The sequence below is a fragment of the Manihot esculenta genome, chromosome 8, assembly GCF_001659605.2.
Source record: "Manihot esculenta cultivar AM560-2 chromosome 8, M.esculenta_v8, whole genome shotgun sequence".
NCBI lineage: Eukaryota > Viridiplantae > Streptophyta > Magnoliopsida > Malpighiales > Euphorbiaceae > Manihot > Manihot esculenta.
Window position 1 is genome coordinate 14,336,572 of NC_035168.2, and position 15,383 is coordinate 14,351,954.

The window sequence follows — 15,383 nt, forward strand, 5'->3', positions numbered from 1 at the left end:
GCCGAACCTGCTGCCGAATGTGTTCTGTCTAGCTTTTCTTTTGCATGCTTTAGATGCTTGGTCTAAGAGCTTTTGAGGGGTTTTGGGCTGTTATTTTAAAAAGTTGTTTAGAGTATGTTTGACACCTCATTTGAGTCCATTTGTGTAGGATTGGACCCGAGAGATCGAGGAGGTCTTCAGTGGTAGGTGTTGCAGAGTCAGGTCTGTTTTTCTGCTAGAGGAGCAGAGGTGAGTGGAACTAAACTTAATGCTTTTAATGAAGACATAAACTACTTCCAGCATAGTTCATGCATCATGAGTATATAGTAGGTTGCTTGCCTTAGAGTTCACGAATATGCCGCATTGCATTACGTACTTGTTGTTGTGGGTAAAGGCTGAATGATCCAATAGTCTCAGACAGGAAGTCCAGGAGCCCTTGACTACGCCCTGGCAGGTATATGTGAAGTCCAGGAGCCTTTGACTACGCCCTGGAAAATGGTAAGTACTGATGACAGGAAGACTAGGTGCTCGATTCTACGCCCTGGTACAGAGTTACTGGGACTATGTGGTGACAGGTTTACCCTTGATGTGAATTGTCTGTGATATGATGCATTCCATAAGATCATGTGTTAATGACTTGTTTTATTTACTGTTCTACTCACTGGGCTTTAGAGCTCATCCCACTCCCTTAATCCCAGTTTTGCAGGTTCAGAGTAGCTGGGGAGAGTCAGCAATAGCAGAGTGTTGATGAAAGGACTGTATGTGTAATAGCTTAGAGTGGACATGATGTAGATTAAAGAGTTCTATGTAGAAGTATGTAATAGCGTGTAAGTTAGCATGATATGGTTTAGAATGTGCTTTGCCTAGTGTTTGTTTATCCCTTGTGTATGCATGTATCCTGTTTTCAGTTTCTTGATGAGAAATGAGTCAAACCAGGCGTAATAAATGTTGTGTTGCGAAAACTCCAGTAAAATTTAACTGTGAGGGAAGACAAGGTGTGATTCCTTTGACCCAAGATCAGACCGTGAGAGAAGATCGGGTTTGAGTCCCGTGACTCTACAGACAGAGTTACTGGTGTGAGCCCAGGGGGCTATTTCGGATTGGTATATCTAATTGTTTTTAAGGTTAAGTCTGGTAGTTTTACAGAAAAAGTTTAAAAGACTAGTAGTCGAGTCGGATCATGTATGGGATGTTTGGAGTTCAGGTTAGGCTTGCTACGGGTTCTGGCGGCCTTAAGCCGATCTGGATCCTAGCGCCGAGCAGTTTGGGCCGTTACAGAGAGGTACCGGTTTCCGGGCTGTTACAATTATATTTAAAATTCATGCTTTCATGGAATGCATTACATCACAAACAAATCACATCAAGGATGAATTTGTCACCATTTAGCCCTCTACATAATCCAATCATGCCAGGGGCGTAGTGCAGGCCACACCTAGTCTTTCTCTTACTCATAACATATCATACATATCCATTCATGCCGGGGGCGTAGTGCAGGCCACACCCGGACTTTCTCTTACATTGTGCCAGGAGCGTAGTGCAGGCATGCCTGGACTTCCATATCATATAATCATTATATCATGTCATAACATATGAGGGCTAATGGATCATTCAACATTCATCCACATCAATCAACATAATATGCAATGCAACATATTCATGAATTCTAATGCAAGCACCCTAATATATCTCATGGCATTCATGATGCATGAATCATGCTAAAACTTTCAATATTTACTTTGAAACATAAAGAATCATTCTACTCACCTTAGGCTAGCTCTGACAAGACTCTGAAGCAGCTAACTCACTGCTGGGGTCCTCGGTTCCTCGGGTCCAAACCTATACAGGTGGACTTAAATGAGGGACCAAACATACAAGAACATGACTCTAAGCTACTCCCCAAAAACCACCTAAAACACCTTAAATCAATCATAGAAATCATGCAAAGAAAGGCTGAACAGGGCACTTTCGGCGGCAGGTTCGGCGGCCGAAAGTCCCTCTAGAGCCGAAAGTCATGCACCTTCGGCGGCACTTTCGGCGGCCGAAGGTTCCTTCCAGAGACGAAACTCATGCATGTTCGGCGGCACCTTCGGCCGCCGAACCTGCCTGTGGAGGCAAGCCTTTGGCTGCAAAACCCTGCCCCCGAAAGTAGACTTTCGGTTGAACCCCATGAGGTGGATTAAAAGTATCCCACATCGGAAAGAGGTAAGGAGGGGGGAAGCCTTATAAGGGTAAGCCCCAAGAGACCCCAGTAGACGCGTTTTGGGAAGACAGGGTAGTAAATCCCTTGACCCAGAAATAAAACCGTGAGGGGAAGGACGCTAGGCGTGAACCCAAAGCGGACAATATTCACTGGTGTGGGCCCAGAGGATGTTACAATTGGTATCAGAGCCTGGGCCTCATGAGTACGGTGTGCTGAGCGAGGACGCTCAAGCCTTATGGGGGGAAGGAACCCCATGAGGTGGATTAAAAGTATCCCACATCGGAAAGAGGTAAGGAGGGGGGAAGCCTTATAAGGGCAAGCCCTAAGAGACCCCAGTGGACGCATTTTGGGAAGACAGTGTAGTAAATCCCTTCACCCAGAAACAAAACCGTGAGGCGAAGGACGCTGGGCGTGAACCCAAAGTGGACAATAGTCACTGGTGTGGGCCCAGAGGATGTTACACTGCCCTCAACATGAGATCTTTGACAAATCCCTCATTGAATACTTCTACGGAGGTTTGTTACCTTCAAAAATGAAATTTATTGATGCAGCGTGTAGAGGATCATTTGAAGACAAAAAACCTCAAGCTATCAAAGACCTGATTTTCACATTGGTAGTAGCCTCAAAGCAATATAGAGATCAAAGAGAGCAGGCAAGGAGAGTTAACGAGGTAAGTACTTCTTCCTTAGCTGCACAAATTTCTGATCTAACCTCTACTATTTATAGCCTTGTTGTAGGACAGGCCTAGCAAGCTCAACAACATCAACAAGCAAGGCCATGTGGAACTTGTGCACCATTGGACATCCAACTGACCTATGTCCTTCCTTTTAAGAAAAGGGCCAATAAGTCAATACAGTTGGAGGGTTTAATGGCCAACGAAGATATGATCCCTACTCTAACACCTACAATGGTTGAAGGGAGCACCCGAACTTTAGTTACGCTAGGACAAATCAATATCAAAATTTTCAACAAAGAAATTCAGCCAAGCAGCACCTCAAAAGTCTAGCGTGCCCCTTCAAGAGATCGTGAAGTCTTTAGCAAACACGGTGCAAAACCTAGAAAAGCATATCAGTCAAGTTGCTACCTTAGTAAGTAAGCTAGAATTGCAAGGGAAATTACCTTCCCAAATGGAGATCAACCCAAAGCAGAATGCTAGTGCCATAACCTTGAGACGTGGGAAGGATTTGCAAAGTGATAGAATGGAGCCTCGATTTGCCCAAACTTCTGGGCAGACTGTTGAAAAGGAATTGCCAAGTGGTAATATAGAACTACGATTTGCCCAAATCAAAAAACAGACTGGGCAAATCACTGAAGAACAAGTGATAGATTCCAAACCAAGGCAGCAGAGAGTAGAAAAGCAACCAAAAAAGTTTAAAATTTCACCTCCCTTTATAGAAAGGTTAATAAGATCTAAAAAAGAAAAAAAAAAGAAATACTTCAAACCTTTCACAAAGTGAAAATCAACATACCTTTGCTGGACACTGTCAAACAAATAACATGATATGCAAAATTTTTGAAAGAGCTATGCACCAACCGTAGGAAGCCTGCTGAACATGAGAAGGTAAGTGTGGGAAAATATGTCTCGACTATTATTCAAAGGAAGCTTCCAACCAAGTGCAAAGATAGAGGGATATTTGATGTTTCATGCAAGATAGGTAATATGAGAATCAAGAAAGCCATATGTGACCTTGGGGCATCAATCAATGTTATGCCTCTCTCCATCTATAATTCATTAAATGCAGGCACACTGAAAAACACCAGCATTGTTATTCAGTTGGCTGACAGGTCTATTGTCTATCCCAAAGGTTTCCTAGAAGATGTCTCAGTGCAGGTGGACCAGTTGGTCTTTTCGGCAGACTTTTATGTAATTGACATGGAGGAGGACAAGGGCAATACCACATCGGACATCCTACTCGGAAGACCCTTTCTGAGCACAGCCAGAACAAAGATAGATGTGCACGATGGCACATTGACTATGAAATTTGAAGGGAAAGTAATCAAGTTTAATGTTTATGATGCAACGAAATTTCCTAATGATGTATCTCCTGTATATAGTTTAGATGTTATTGATTGCTTAAGTCAAGAAATCTTTGAAATAAATCAAGATAACTTACTAAATGTTTATCTATGTAGGAACACCAGCTAAAAGAGTAAGGAGGATAGGATAAGCATAAACGAGACAGAAACGTGGGAGAAAGCAGGCAGCATAGAGGTTACATAAGATCAAGTTTAGACTAATTTGCCCAAATTAACGGGCAGACAATAAAAATCAATCCAGATAGTCACAGAACCAAAACTGAAGCCTCCATCAGGGCATCTGAAGTACGTATACTTGGGTATAGAAAAGACACTACCTATCATAGTATCTGATGAAGCATATTTTAGTCCACTTTATTATGATCTTATTGATGTTTATTTACACCTTTCCTACCTAATTTTGCGGTTTTAATAATGTTTTGCAAATATTAGGTGTAAAGAGACAATCAAGAGAAAATGCTCTCAAAACTGCCAAAAAGTGCCGAATTTGGAAAAACCACCTTCGGAAGCACCTTCGGCGGCCGAAAGTCTAGTCTAGAGCCGAAAGTCACCCATCTTCGACGACACCTTCGACAGCCGAAAGTCTCCTCCAGAGCCGAAAGTGTAATACCCGGCTAACTCAGGTATCGGAATTCCTACCGTTCGGAGGAATTCGTAGATTTCAGAGATTTCTAGAAGGGTAATAGAAAGGTTTTCTAAAATGTTTTTAAGTATTTTAAAGGTTTTGAATGCAATAGGGTTGAGTTTTGAAGAGAAAAGACTATGGGGACATTTGCCAGGTTCGGCCGCCGAAGGTAATGTTCGGCCGCCGAAAGTGCTTTAGATTCGGCCCCCGAAGTTCAAGTTCGGCCCTTGAACGTTGCATGATTTTGCATGTGATTCGGCTACCGAAGCTGACGGTCAGTCACCTATAAAGCATTCTCAGTCGGTGATTTGGACAGGTGTTGCCTCCAGAGCATTGCCAGAGGAGAGGCCACGTCCGTCATGAGTCATCGTCATGGTTTTGTTCAAGTTTGTAACGTTTTAAAGTGTTTTAATATGGTTTTGAAGGTTTTTGGGTTAAAAAGCTAAGTTTTGAGGTTTGGTGAGTTAGAAGAGGAGTTGGTTCAGTTTTCTTTGTTCAGGTCGTTCATCTTCTTGTCTCCAAGAGGTAAGTGAAGATCAGTGCAGAGTACGAATAGTGAGAGAGGTTTGATAGTTAAGGGTTTTATCCGACCTAGTATCTCACTCTGGCATGTTCCAGTATTGGTGTGGGAAACGAAGGATGGCTCCTTGAGTTTTTGTTGTGATTGTAAACAATTACCAAGTATTCCTAGGTAGGACTAATCGAGTGGACTAACTAGGAAAAGTTGGTTATGGTTTTCGTATAATGAGAGATTTGGATACTTCTGACTGAGGATTAGAAAGTGAAAGTTGGAAAAAGAGATCAGATAAGAAAGATAAAGAAAAAAAGAGTAAGGGTCAGAGTGCGCAGCGAAAGCTGTGGAGTTCAGAAATAGGGTCAGATCTTCTTGTTTATTTGTTTGTTTTTAACATTCGAGGACGAATGTTTTTTAAAGGGGGGAAGATTGTAATACCCGGCTAACTCAGGTATCAGAATTCCTACCGTTCGGAGGAATTCGTAGATTTCAGAGATTTCTAGAAGGGTAATAGAAAGGTTTTCTAAAATGTTTTTAAGTATTTTAAAGGTTTTGAATGCAATAGGGTTGAGTTTTGAAGAGAAAAGACTATGGGGACATTTGCCAGGTTCGGCCGCCGAAGGTAATGTTCGGCCGCCGAAAGTGCTTTAGATTTGGCCCCCGAAGTTCAAGTTCGGCCCCCGAACGTTGCATGGTTTTGCATGCGATTCGGCTGCCGAAGCTGATGGTCAGTCACCTATAAAGCATTCTCAGTCGGTGATTTGGACAGGTGTTGCCTCCAGAGCATTGCCAGAGGAGAGGCCACGTCCGTCATGAGTCATCGTCATGGTTTTGTTCAAGTTTGTAACGTTTTAAAGTGTTTTAATATGGTTTTGAAGGTTTTTGGGTTAAAAAGCTAAGTTTTGAGGTTTGGTGAGTTAGAAGAGGAGTTGGTTTAGTTTTCTTTGTTCAGGTCGTTCATCTTCTTGTCTCCAAGAGGTAAGTGAAGATCTTGACCTTGTTTTGATGTTGTACAGGGGTTTTATGGAGGTTTAGTAGAGATGCATGGTTAGGTTTTAAGGGATATTTTGATGGTTTATGCATGAAAGCATGTTTATGTGTTACGATATGTTGTTTGTTGGGGTTTTTAGGTAGTTTTGGACCCCTTTGTGTATATACTCTAGTATATGTGGGTTAAGGAGTTGTGTTATGCATGTTTTGAGGGTTGCAATGGATTGAGGAGCTTGGTTGTGCACGAAGCTGAGTTCTGGATGAACTCAGGTTCGGCAGGCGAAAGTAGAGCTTCGGCCGCCGAAGGTACTTGAGTTTCGGCTCTGGAGAGGACATTCGGCCGCCGAACCTGCCGCCGAAAGTGTTCTGTCCAGCCTTCTTTTGCATGCTTTATGTGATTGTTCTACGAGCTTTTCGAGGGGTTTTGGGGGAGTTGTTTAAGAGTTGTCTACGAGTTATTCAGAGTATGTTTGACACCTCATTCGAGTCCATTTATGTAGGCTTGGACCCGAGGGATCGAGGAGGTCACCAGAGTTAGGTGTTGCGGAGTCAATCGGTTTCTGCTTGAGGAGCAGAGGTGAGTAGAACTAACCTTAAGCTTTTATACTGCGAAAATGGAATGCTTTTAGCATATTTCATGCATCATGAGTACTATGCGTATACAATAGGGTGAATGCATTAGAATCACGGTTATGTTACATTGCATTATTATGTGAAGGTGGGACGAACATGGAGTAAGACCCATTAGCCCTTGAGTTTTATATTACGAAGTCCTGTGGTGCTCCTTAGAGGGCTAGGCATATACGAAGTCCTGTGGTGCCCTTTTTAGGGCCGGGCAATGAGCTGAGGGATTTTGTGGGTCAGTCCGTCCGTGATGTGATTTGTTTGTGCAGTGACGCATTTCATGAAAGCATATAATTAATGAATTGTTTTCAGTGTTTCTACTCACTGGGCTTAGAAGCTCATCCCACTCCCTTAACCCCAGTTTTGCAGGTTCTGAGATAGCTATGGGAAGTCAAAGTCAGCAAGAGTACAGAGGAACGTTATGCATGAATGTAATCGTATAGTGGACATGATATCATTAAAAGCTTAGTTGTAATGTAATGTATAGCTATGTACTGTCATATACTGGATAGACTTGTGCTTTCCCTAGTGTCTTTGCTGTCGAGTGATGTATGAATAATCCCTTTGTACATGAATCCTGTTTTACGTTTCTTGATGAGAAATGTGTGAGTTAGGCTTAATGTATGGCTTTGATGAGATACCAGTGGGATGTGTTACAGAGTAAAAGGGTTTCAATCCCTTGACCCACAGCAGATAGTAGTCCCTGGTATAGGCCCTGAGGGCCATTTCAGATTGGCATATCTTAGTAATAGTAGTTAAGCCTACAGAGTTTTACAGGATTGTTGAGTAGTTTTGTATCATGTATGGGATGTATCAGGTACACAGAGAGTATAGTTGGCTTGCTACGGGTCCCGGCGGCCTTAAGTCGATCTGGATCCTAGTGCTAGTGATGGTTCGGGCCGTTACAGAGGGGTATCGGTTTCCGGGCTGTTACAGATTGGTATCAGAGCATAGGGCCTCCTAAGTATGGTGTGTGAGCATTTTTGTTCAAGGAGTAGAGAGATCCCACATCGGAAAGAGGTTGGTTTAGAGTCATAGAAGGCAAGCACAAAAAGTTAAATCATGTCCACTAGGCTAATGTAATACCCGGCATGTTCAGACATCAGAATTCCTATCGTTCGGTGGAATCGAGGATGTCAGAGCATCCCTGAAGGGAGAGTGGAGGTTTTCTAAAATGTTTTTAGGTTTTAAGCTTTTGTTTTAGCAAAGGAATAAGTTTTGAAGAAACAAGGCTAAGGAAAGTTTTGCCACTTTCGGCCCCCCTAAAGTGTAAGTTCGGCCGCCTAAAGTAGCTCATGTTCGGCCCCCTAAACTCAATGTTCGGCCCCCGAACGTGATGAGGTGTTACATGTAGCTTTGGCCACCGAACGTGAAGCGGTGGTTCACTTTTTTTAAGTGGATATGACCGACTATGGAGGTGCTTAAGCTCTCCTTTGGGTCAGGAACAAGCACATGTTTCCCCTTGGTGTTTTTCTTGAGTTTCTAATCAAATCTTTCAAAGAAAAATAAGTTATGGTGAGTTTTAACTAGTTTTGAGAAGTTGTGGAGTTTGAGAACTTGTGAAGCTTGAATCTTCATTTCTTCAAGTTTGGGGTCACGCCAGCCTTTGTTCTTCAAAGGGTAAGAGTGAATCCTTTGTTTTTATTATGTTTTAAATGAGTTTGATGATGGGAAAGGGGAGTTGTGCTTGAGTATGCATAAGTTGTCCATATTCGGGTGTATGGATCCTATGCTTTGTGTATGGTTGTTGTGTGTTGTTTGTTGGAGTTTAATTTATTTGAAGCTCCTTTATGCTTATTGAAGTGTTTATGCATGTTTTAGAAGGGTTAACTGCATGTGTTGAGGTCTGAGCAGGTGATGGAGGGATTGGCAGGCGTCCTTGTGCACGAAACTGAGTTCTGGATGAACTCAGGTTCGGCCCCCGAAAGTCCAAGTTAGGCCGCCGAACATGCCTGACTTTCGTCTCTGGAAGGGACATTCGGCCGCCGAAGGTGCCCCCGAAAGTGCCCTGTCCAGCCTTCCTTTGCATGTTTTCTATGTTTGGTCTAAGGTGTTTTAAGGGGTTTTAAGGGGAGATGTTTAGCGGTATGTCCGAGTATGTTTGGTCCCTCATTTGAGTCTATCTGTGTAGGCACAGAGCAGAGGAACCAGAGAGAGCAGCAGTGAGTACTGCTCCAGAGTTTTCAGAGCCTGCAGAGTCAGTCAGTTCAGATAGCCAGAGGTGAGTGGAACTAAACTTAATGCTTTTTGAATTGATCAAAGACATGTTTTAGCATATCTCATGCATCATGCTTATGCCATAAGTTGATTGCATTAGTATCCACGAATATGTTGCATTGCATTGTTATTTGTTGATGTGGGTAAATGCTGAATGATCCCATAGTCACAGACAGGAAGACCAGGAGCCTTTGACTACGCCCTGGCACGTATAGCAAAGACCAGGAGCCTTTGACTACGCCCTGGCAGGTATATAGCAAAGTCCAGGAGCCTTTGACTACGCCCTGGCAATGGTAAGTTTACAGGTGTTATATACACATATACATATATGACAGGAAGACCAGGTGCTCGATTCTACGCCCTGGCACAGAGTTACTGGGACTATGTGGTGACAGGTTTACTCTTGATGTGGCTTGTCTGTGATATGGTGCATTCCATGAGATCATATTTTACTGAGATGTTTTACTGTTCTACTCACTGGGCTATAGAGCTCATCCCACTCCCTTAACCCCAGTTTTGCAGGTTCAGTGTACAGTGTACAGGGACAGTCCAGCAAAGTACAGGAAGAGTAAAGAGATCTGTAATAGCTTAGAGTGGACATGTAATATTAAAGAGATGTAATAGTTGTTGCTTGACCTAGTGATGTATATGTTTTGTACATGATCTGTATCTGTATATATGTTTTTCTGTATGTGAAAACCAGGCTTAACAGGTATGAGTTAACCCATCTAGAGCAAGCTCTAGTCAGGGATACAGAGTACAGAGTACAGGAGTACAGAGTACAGAGATAGTGCATGCACAGGTTAAGCCTTGGTTCAGAAAAGAGTTTTATTTTCACATAAAATGTATGATCATGTATGAGTGTTACAGGTACACAGAGAGTATAGCAGGCTTGCTACGGGTTCTGGCGGCCTTAAGCCGACCTGAATCCTAGCGCCGGTGACGGTCCTTTTTGGGGTCGTTACAGATTGGTATCAGAGCCCTAGGTTCACATGATCGGACCGATAGAGACAGTGTTGGGCTCAGACAGGTTAGAAGTGGTCAAGCACAATAGGAAATCATGTCCACTAGGATAGGGTCTTGAGTCCTATCTGCTATGATATGCCATGAGTATTGTATGTGTATGATTGTTATATATGATAGTTATGTGCTAAAGTGGTATGTTATATGTTGTGTTTCCAGAGTAAAGATGCGAGGAACTCGTCGATCAGCTCGATTGACTGGAGTCCCACCAGAGAGTGAGAGACCAGCTGCTCGTCCTCCTGCATTGCCAAGGGCAAGGTCTCAGAGATCTAGCAGGGAAGGTACGTCGATAGACCCTAGAAGGTCTGTAGACGAGAGCAGAAGAGGAACAGTGAGGGGAGGAAGATCAGAGGAGAGAAGGGAAGCTATGGAGATTGATCAGTCTAGAGATGATAGCATGGGTATAGGCAGTTTTGAGGAAGGTATGGGAGAATCTTTGGGAGGTGTTCAGGCCTCAGGTTATGGCTATCCATCCTTGTTTCAGGAGCCAGAGTATCCGATGGAGGGTATGTCGGAATACTCTCGTTTTGACCCATATCCTACATACATGCCATATATGCCATATCCTCACTACTATCCCCCATATCCGAGGTATCCATCTTCCCCTATACATCCAAGTGCAGCACACCTAGAGCCAAATGAACCAAATGAACCAGTACTACCACCAGAACCAGTAGCCCCTGTTGTTGATAGACATGAACCTAGCTCATCTGGAGGTAAAGTTCAAATGACGGAGTATTTGAAATTGGATGCTCCTAAATACAATACGGGAGATGATCCATTTGATTACCTCAGAGCAGTTAGGATGATCACCAGTGAATTGGGAGCAGATGATAAGAGAGCCATTGAGATGGCAGGTTTCACAATAAAATGCAGGAAAGCCAGAGAATGGTTTAAGAATTATGTGGAGCCTAGAATGGACAGCATGTCATGGGGAGAGTTCGCTAATGAGTTTGCAGGGTGGGCTTTTCCTGATAGTTCGAGGGAGATGAAGATAATTGAGTTTGAACAGTTGAGACAAACAGATGAGATGACTGTGGATGAATTTACAGATAAGTTTCTGGATCTGCTTCAGTACGTGGGTCAAGCCTATGATACTGATCAGAAGAAGGCAAGGAGATATACCATGAGACTTCATCCCAGGTATTCTTCTTTGATCCTTCCAGCAGAAAAGGAGAGTTTTCACTCTATTATAGATGCAGCCAGGAAAATGGAAGCTAGTGCCAATATTCAGAAACAGTCAAAGGCACAGGCTTCGGGTTCTAAGGCCCCCAGTTCAGGTTCTACAGGCAGTAAAAGATGGGATAGAGCGAGAGGAACAAGGAAAGGGTTCTGGAATAAAGTCAAGTCAGGTCTGGGAATAGGTAGTGGCTCAAGCTCTGGCACAGCTCCAGTCTGCAGACGATGCGGAAAACCACATGGAGGAGTTTGTCGGTTGGGATCTACAGCTTGTTTTCGATGTGGACAGGAAGGGCATATTGCTCGAGATTGTCCGCAGATGACCTTTGTACCATCCCAGCAGATGAGTTCAGGCAGTGTGGTTCAGCCAGTTGTACGGCCAGCAGCTCCAGTCATGCCTCAGACTAGTGGCAGAGGCAGAGGTAGAGGGGTAGCCTCTACTTCAGCAGCAGGTTCCCGAGGTGGAAATCCGGTAGCCCCAGCACGGCTTTTCACAGTGACACAGGAGGAGGCTAACACGTCGAACACAGTGGTGTCAGGTAATCTCATCATTGGGTGTTCAGATGTGTATGCTTTGATGGACCCCGGTGCTTCTCATTCCTTTATTGCTTCGAGAGCCATAGAGAGGTTGGGTTTGATCAGTTCTGAGTTAGAGTATCCTCTCTGGGTCAGTGGACCTAGATGTGACCCATCAGTGGCAGTGTCAGTCTGTCGTTTCAGTCCAGTGTTTATTGAGAGTAGATGCCTTCCAGCTGACCTTGTGGTTCTAGACTTGACAGATTTTGATGTCATTCTAGGGATGGATTGGTTATCTACATATAGTGCTACGTTGGACTGTCGAGAGAAGCTAGTGAGTCTCAGAGACCAGGATGGGTCAGAGTGTGTCTTCAGAGGAGACAGGAGAGGTACACCCAGAGGTATGATTTCAGCCCTTCAGGCTCGTCGTTTGCTTAGGAGGGGTTGTCAGGGGTTTCTAGCTCATGTGAGAGAGCTAGACAGTCAGGTGAGGGAACCAGCCACAGTACCAGTAGTCCGAGAGTTTCTCGATGTGTTCCCAGACGATTTGCCAGGACTACCACCTGATAGGGAGATAGGGTTTGAAATTGAATTACTGCCAGGTACTAGACCTATCTCTATTCCTCCCTACAGGATGGCGCCAGCTGAGTTAACAGAGTTGAAAGAACAGTTGCAGGACTTGGTAGATAAGGGTTTCATCCGCCCTAGTACCTCACCTTGGGGTGCTCCAGTGCTCTTTGTCAGAAAGAAGGATGGATCCCTCAGACTTTGTATCGACTACAGACAGTTGAACAAGGTCACTATCAAGAATAGGTATCCCTTACCTCGGATTGATGATCTATTTGACCAGCTAGCTGGAGCAGGTTGTTTCTCGAAAATAGATCTGAGATCTGGGTATCATCAGTTGAGAGTCAGAGAGGCAGATGTGCCTAAGACAGCTTTCCGGACCAGATATGGGCATTATGAGTTCTTAGTGATGCCGTTCGGGTTGACTAACGCCCCTGCAGCATTTATGGATCTCATGAACAGGGTATTCAGTGAGTTTCTGGATCACTTTGTCATTGTGTTTATCGATGATATCTTAGTGTATTCCAGAAATGCAGAGGAGCATGCCCAGCATCTGAGGATTGTTTTGCAGACACTGAGAGAGCATGGTTTATATGCCAAGTTCTCGAAGTGTGAGTTTTGGTTGCGGAGCATTGCCTTCTTGGGACATGTGGTATCAGCAGAGGGTATTGAGGTAGACCCCAAGAAGATCGAGGCTGTAGCTAACTGGCCCAGACCCATGACAGTGACTGAGATTAAAAGTTTTCTGGGACTGGCAGGTTACTACAGGAGGTTCGTTCAGAACTTCTCAAAGATAGCAGCTCCTATGACCAAATTGACTCAGAAGAACCAGAAGTTTATCTGGTCAGACCAGTGTGAAGAGAGCTTTGAGGAGCTCAAGAGGAGATTGACCACAGCACCAGTGTTAGCTCTGCCTGTGAGTAATAAGGATTTCACAGTGTTCTGTGATGCATCTCGAGTGGGATTGGGTTGTGTATTGATGCAGAGTGATAGAGTAATCGCTTATGCTTCTAGACAGTTGAAGAAGCACGAGTTGAATTACCCTACCCATGACCTAGAGATGGCAGCAGTTATCTTTGCACTTAAGATGTGGCGGCATTACCTCTACGGGGTGAAATGCGAGATCTACACTGATCACAAGAGTTTACAGTACATCTTAAGTCAGAGAGAGCTGAATTTGAGGCAGAGAAGGTGGGTCGAATTGCTCAGTGATTATGATTGTAAGATCCAGTATCATCCGGGTAAGGCGAATGTAGTCGCAGACGCCCTAAGCCGGAAGTCACTAGGCAGTTTATCCCATATAGTAGCAGAGCGGAGACCAGTTGTGATAGAGCTTTATAAGCTCTTTGATGAGGGCTTACAGCTAGAGTTGTCTGGTACAGGTGCGGTGATAGCACAGATGAGAGTGACACCTGTGTTTCTGGAGCAGATAGCGCAGAGACAGCATGAGGACCCTGAATTGCTGAAAATTGCCAGGACTGTTCAGTCAGGCAACAATACAGAGTTTAGATTTGACAGTAAAGGGATCCTTCGCTATGGGAGTCGACTTTGTGTACCAGATAGGGGCAGTGTGAAGGAAGACATTATGAGGGAAGCTCATAATGCGAGGTATAGTGTTCACCCAGGAGCCACCAAGATGTATCAGGATCTGAAAAGGGTCTATTGGTGGCCAGCCATGAAGAAAGAAGTGGCACGGTTCGTGACAGCCTGTGAGGTTTGTCAGAGGGTGAAATTAGAACATCAGAAACCTGCCGGTATGCTTAACCCATTACCGATTCCAGAGTGGAAATGGGAGAACATAGCCATGGATTTTGTAGTGGGTTTACCAGTAGCGTCCAACAGGATAGACTCGATATGGGTGATTGTGGACAGACTCACGAAATCTGCTCATTTTCTTCCAGTACGGAGTAACTATTCTGTGGATAAGTTGGCACAGGTCTATCTGGATGAGATAGTGAGATTACATGGAGTTCCAGTGTCTATAGTTTCAGACAGAGGACCTCAGTTTACTTCCCGCTTTTGGCGGAGTCTGCAAAGTGCGATGGGCACGAGGTTGGATTTTAGTACTGCTTTCCACCCACAGACTGATGGACAGTCAGAAAGGACCATCCAGACCATAGAGGATATGCTACGCCTATGTGTGTTAGACTTTGGCGGGTCTTGGAGGCAGCATCTACCTTTGGTGGAGTTTGCCTACAATAACAGTCATCATGCTAGCATTGGGATGGCTCCTTATGAAGCATTATATGGGAGGAAGTGCAGATCACCTGTTTGCTGGGAAGAGGTAGGAGAGAAGGCTCTTGCAGGGCCAGAGTTAGTAGACATTACCAGTAGAATGGTGCCCATGATCAGAGAAAGAATCAGAACAGCTCAGAGTAGACAGAAAAGTTATGCAGACGTTCGCAGAAAGCAGTTAGAGTTTCAAGAGGGTAATTGGGTATTGCTGAAAGTGTCTCCAATGAAAGGAGTGGTTCGTTTTGGGAAGAAAGGTAAATTAGCTCCACGGTACATTGGACCCTTTGAGGTGTTGCAAAGGATCGGAAATGTGTCGTATAAGCTGGATTTACCTGCTTCTATGGAGAGGATTCACCCGGTATTTCATGTTTCTATGCTACGACAGTTTGTGTCAGATCCGAATCAGGTTCTGAGTGAGCCTGAGGTGGAGATTCATACAGATCTCACCTATATAGAGCAGCCAGTGCGGATTCTTGACACGCAGATCAGACAGCTAAGGAACAAGGAGATTCCAATGGTGAAAGTGTTATGGAACCACCATAATCTCGAAGAGTGCACCTGGGAGACGCGGGAGTCTATGCTCCAGCAATATCCATATTTGTTTTGCGGTTAGTTTTCTCCGTTTCATGTTTTTATTGTGTGTTTTAGGAACATCCGAGGACGAATGTTCTTAAGGA